The sequence below is a fragment of the Carlito syrichta genome, unplaced genomic scaffold (genome assembly GCF_000164805.1).
Source record: "Carlito syrichta isolate Samal-C Ts95f unplaced genomic scaffold, Tarsius_syrichta-2.0.1 Scaffold313991, whole genome shotgun sequence".
NCBI classification, from domain to species: domain Eukaryota; kingdom Metazoa; phylum Chordata; class Mammalia; order Primates; family Tarsiidae; genus Carlito; species Carlito syrichta.
The window spans coordinates 387,365-392,519 of NW_007258087.1; the positions used below are offsets into that span (position 1 = coordinate 387,365).

Genomic DNA, 5,155 nt, shown 5'->3' on the forward strand with positions numbered 1-5,155 from the left:
CCAGAATTTTCTAAGCTCAGAAAGTAGATTGAAAGTGGGTTTAATCCATTTGGCCACAACGGACCGAATAGATTGTATGAAAATTAACAGCACAGAAGCTCTCCGAAAAGGCTTTCTGAATTAGTGGGAGGTGTGGCTGGTATGTGAGGCAGGGAAAGGGGGCATGGATTTGAGAAAGGAGGGGTATGAATTTATCATAAAACTTTCATTGGTTTGTGTTTTCAACAAATCAAGGTCATTACTTAGGAACATTTTGTTTCATCATGGCCTTGTAGCAGTGTCTCTCTCTACATGTCACAAGGGTGATGATGGAAATTGAAGCTGATTACAGATCAACCTAAAGTTATGACACCAGAGTGCTTTACTCCTATGACAGCTAGATCCTCCAGCAAGGTGGGGTGTTAGGAACACAGGTGTTGGGGTCAGACTACCCAGAGTAAGCGTTAAGATGGGTTTGTCTCTATTCTGAGACCCTATTTCTGTAAAATGAGGACAACACTCTCTCCTTACAGAAGTTTTGTGAGTGTTAAAGGGAACACACTTGTCAAGTGCTGAGCCCACAGTCATGACTGATGCATGTTATTCATAGTTCCTTTTCTTCCTTCTCGCCTCACCTTTTTTTTACAGCATCTTTTCTTCTCCCAGACCCCTCTCCTCTGCTTCTCCTTCTCCTAGAATCATATTTTAAAGTTTTAACTTGTGAAGCCAGAAACTGGTTTTCACAGATGTAGTTTGAAGACCATTGAATCCAAAACACAAGCCATCAGTAGATGTTCTTGTACATACTTGTATTGCTTCTCGGTCTTTTGGCTAAGATCAAGTGTAGAAGTCTTGTAATGCATCTGTAAAACAATTCAGATTTAATGTATTTATTAAAACAATCTAAAAGTGAAGGCTTGAGAATAATGGTTCATGTTCTCCATGATTCAAGGACTTTTGTGGAATCCCTTAACCCTGACTCTTGTCACAGAACTTCAAACAATAGTTACCCACCTCTCCGCCTCCTCCTGCCTTCTCTGCTTTATCAGCTTTGACAATAGCACCTTCTAAAGACAAGCAGATGCCCTTCCTCAAGGGTATACATCGCAAAAAAAATTGCTAACACAGTTCAAAAGCTTTGACAGACTGACTTTCGGAGCCGCCCAAATGGGAAATGCTCTGGTTAATCATGCAAACGACAGGTCCGCCCATCCTCCTGAAAAACCGCATCCCTTAACAAATACAAGCAGCCCACTGCAAGGGTTTCTCATTGGGCTTGAGGCTTGCAGGCTGCTGACTAGCAGTGTGGAGACTAGAGAGACAGAACAGAAAGAAGAAAGGCAGAGGGAGCAGGAGAGTGGTCGAGCCTCGAGAATACTCTAGTCAGAGGATGTGAGGAAGAGGAGGAGCCAGCAAACGGAGGACCAGTATTGAGAAAAGTAGGTGAATCAGGAGAATGTGATTTCAAGGAATCCGAGGAAACAGGGAATAGGAAGGAAAGGTGTTGAGCAGTATCTGTCTGCTCCTACTGCTGCCTAACGTGGCTGCCTGTGTCTGTGTGTCAGGCTCTAGTCTTAGCACATGACCTATGTTCTCTCATTGCCACGGCGATGAGATAGATGCCATTATTATGCTCATATTAAAAATAAGGAAGCTGAGGTCTGAAAAGAGCTAATCTGTAGGATTACACCACTGTAAGTAGTGGAGTATAAGATTCTGATCTAGGCCACATGGTTCTAGAACCATTTTCTACCATCTCCTGTTTTGCATCAAGTGCTAGGATACCAGAACATGGAGATCTCTACCAAGGCTGGATTCCCTGAGGAACAGATCCCAAGACAGAGATTAATACAAGAAGGTTTATTGGGGAGTGTGTTCTGGATCACTCCTGTGGAAGAGTGATAGGCGCAGGAGTGGGTGGAAGGAGTCACGGGGGCTGTGGTGCAGTCAGAGAAAGCCTTTGCCGACCCTACCGGGAGGCTGTAACCAAGATGGTCCTTCCTGTAGAGCTGTGCTGCTCTGAGGCAGGGGTCAGCCGAGGGGAGAGAGCAGTTGGCTACAACACTCCAGCAGGAGGAAGGAATGCTTCAGACTGGGGGAAGTAGGGGGAGGAACCTGGGTATCCCCACAGAATCTCCTATAGTACTCTACATCTAAAAGGAAGGAATGGTTTACTAGCACAGTACTTGCCAGGGGCTTGGCCAAGTGCCTGGGTTTGCCTTCCAGCTCAGTCACTTGCAGGATGTATAATTTTAGCAATTTGCTTAACTTCTCTGCACCTTCATGCCTCATAGTGCCCATCTGATAGAGTTGCTAAAGAAATTCACAGAATAGTGTATGTAAAGTCTGTGCTACTAAATAAACATTTCCTCCCCAGTTTTGCAGAAACCTAACACTCCACAAAGAAGGAACAGGGCGATGGAGAGCAAAGTTCAAAGGTGCTGCTATAAATTCAGAAGGGACAGACTTACAATGGGCCATTTAAGGAAACACCAGGTTTTGGCTGGGCAACTTTAACCTTTGGAGGTGGTGTCATGGAAGACAACCACTTCCTCTCTGTTGGGGTCCCTCCTGTACTGTCAGGAACAGGGAATGGGGGGAAGGATGACTGTGGCAATTCTTACAGTCACATTTCAAAGCACAGGAAAGCCAGTCTGACAAACACAGCCAGAGACAGAAAATGCCATACAGGAAAGAAAGATGGCCTCAGCAATGTCAGAGGTCATAAGGCTCTCTCTCGTTGGAATGGCAACAGAAAGAAAGTCCAGAGGTTTCTTCCTTCCTTCTTTCCTTCCTTCCTTCCTTCCTTTGTTTCTTTCTTTGTTTCTTTCTTTCTTTTTCTTTCTTTCCTTCTTTCCTTTCCTCCTTTCTCCTTCCTTCCTTCCTTCCTTCCTTCCTTCCTTCCTTCCTTCCTTTCTTTCTTTCTTTTTTCTTTCTTTCTTTCTGTCTTTCTTTCTTAACAAATCCTGTCTCAGGTTTATTTGTACAAATAGCACAGGAGGACACCAGCCCCACACAGACAGCAACCTGAGGGTCAAACCAGTCCTTCTGAGGATCCTGTCCTCACATTGGCAGACAAGATCCTCTACTCTGGAGACTTTGTGGGGGTCTGGGCACCTTTGGGAGCCTGAGCAGGAGCTGGAACTGAAGCCAGAGCTGTAGGTGAAGCTGCAGCTGGAGTCTTAGTTTGATCCTTGGCCTTTGGACAGCAGAGCCTGCAGCCCTTGGCAATATGGGCACGAATATGCTTACCAAGCTTGGGGTAGGCAATGTATACAAGTCAAGTAAGCTTGTGGCTAGGACCCTTTGGAATATTGGACTTAACCTCCTTGGGCTTTACGAGGGCCTTGATAGCCTCAGCACGTGCACTTATGGCACTGGTGTTGTTGACTTGCATCTTCTTCAGGCCGTTCTTGTTGTGCTTCTTGGCAAAACACATGTTCCTCAGGAAATTGGGTTTCACCCCCTTAGGAGACTTGTATCTTTGTGATTGGGGTTTCTTGATGCCATTTCTGTGCCATTTTGGGGACTGGTTGTGGGTGGTATGGTTCTTGGACTTGGCCATGTCTGCACTGTAACCCGCGACTCCTGAAGCACCTGGAACTGGAAGAGAAAACCAGAGGCTTCTTTAAAAAATAAAACAAAACCCCTCGCTGGGCTATGAGCCACAGTTTTTCAGGAAACATGAGCAACTGCAAATGGGTAGGACATTCCTAACATGTGTAAGATGTTACATTCTCATCACCCGGCCCAAATGTGTACAGCTCTCAATCCAAGTCCTCGAAAAGATTCTGCCAGTTTGGGGGACAGCGGGGCTGGGAGGAGAGGGAGGATGTGTGGTGGCACCCACACGCCAAAGCAAGTAAGGGGAGGAGAAAGAGAAAACCATCATTCAATGAGCAGCAGCATGCTGCTAGATACTTTTAAGCATGAACTCACTTCATCTGCCAACCAACCCTATAAGTAGGTATTAACTTCATCCCACTTCTTGGATTAGAAAACCAAGGTGTAACAAGGTAAGTATTTTCCAGAATTTACTGTGCTATGTAATTTAATGGACTAATTGGGATTAGAACTTTGGTTTGTCCTCTGTCCACCACTCTAGTGCCTATAGATACTCTGTATCCACAGCAGGTAATATTCTCCTTTAGCCAGTGACCTCATTATGCCTGGAACAGACCTTCAGACTCCTTCTTAGACCCCCATGCCCACACCAGGCCCAGCCAGTAGCACTTCAAACAGGGAAGCAGCTGTATGCACTACCACAGCTCAAGGTCAAAGCTGTGGCAGGCACATAATTGTCTTCTGCAAAGATTCCCTCCTACCCAATTTTAGGAACCGAGACCACACTCCCACCCCAAGGTTGTCAGTGTTTCTCAGACTATTGAGGCTCTCAGGAACTCTATTAGCTCGATGACCATGAACTTGTGACAGAAAACTAAAACTCAGGCAAATACACTGGTGCTCCTGGGCAGGTTCCATCATTGAGTGAATTTTGACTCGTCTGTCATGTTTTTCTGAGAAAGACCTCAGTTCAGACCCTATCTTTTGTCACATATTAGATGTCTAATCTTGGCTAAATTGTGTGACCTCTCTGAACTTCAGTGCCACCTGTAAAATGGGAATGATAACTCCCTGCAGGCTTGCCACATGGCAATGCTTCCCTCAACAGGAAATGGGAACCTGTGAAATTATTTGGATAGGGCACTGAATCACATGAGACAGCAAGTGAGGACACTGTTCTGTTCCCAGTTTTCCTTCAGATGTTCCAGTCGAGGTAACACCCCCTAACACTTGCTAGTCTCCCTCAAAGAGCCAGAGTCTTATCTACCTGGAACTTAACAATACTGCTTTGTTTTGTTTGTGTGTGTTTTTTTTTCTGGCATTTTCTATATGACAAATGATGCTGACTGTCTATTTACAGTAGTGATAACAACTTTCATTTTAAATACAACTGTTTATTTACTTATTTATTTTAAACTTTTTATTTAAAGATGTGGGGTACAATTCACAGTTAGGTATACAAATGTTCATTATGCAGGTATGCTTGTTGATGAAATGTGCCCCGCCTCCCCCAGGAAATATATTTATTTAAATAAGGCCCAGGCACAGTGGCTCACGCCTGCAATCCCAGCATTCTGGGATGCCAGGGAGAGAGGATTCCTTGAGCCCAGAA

At 44.9% G+C, this 5,155-nt stretch overlaps 1 pseudogene; it reads right to left on the reverse strand.

Moving 5' to 3' along the window:
* Nucleotides 1-3,064: 3,064 nt before the first annotated feature.
* Nucleotides 3,065-3,544, reverse strand: LOC103273321 (annotated as a pseudogene).
* Between the last annotated feature and the right edge of the window lie 1,611 nt (nt 3,545-5,155).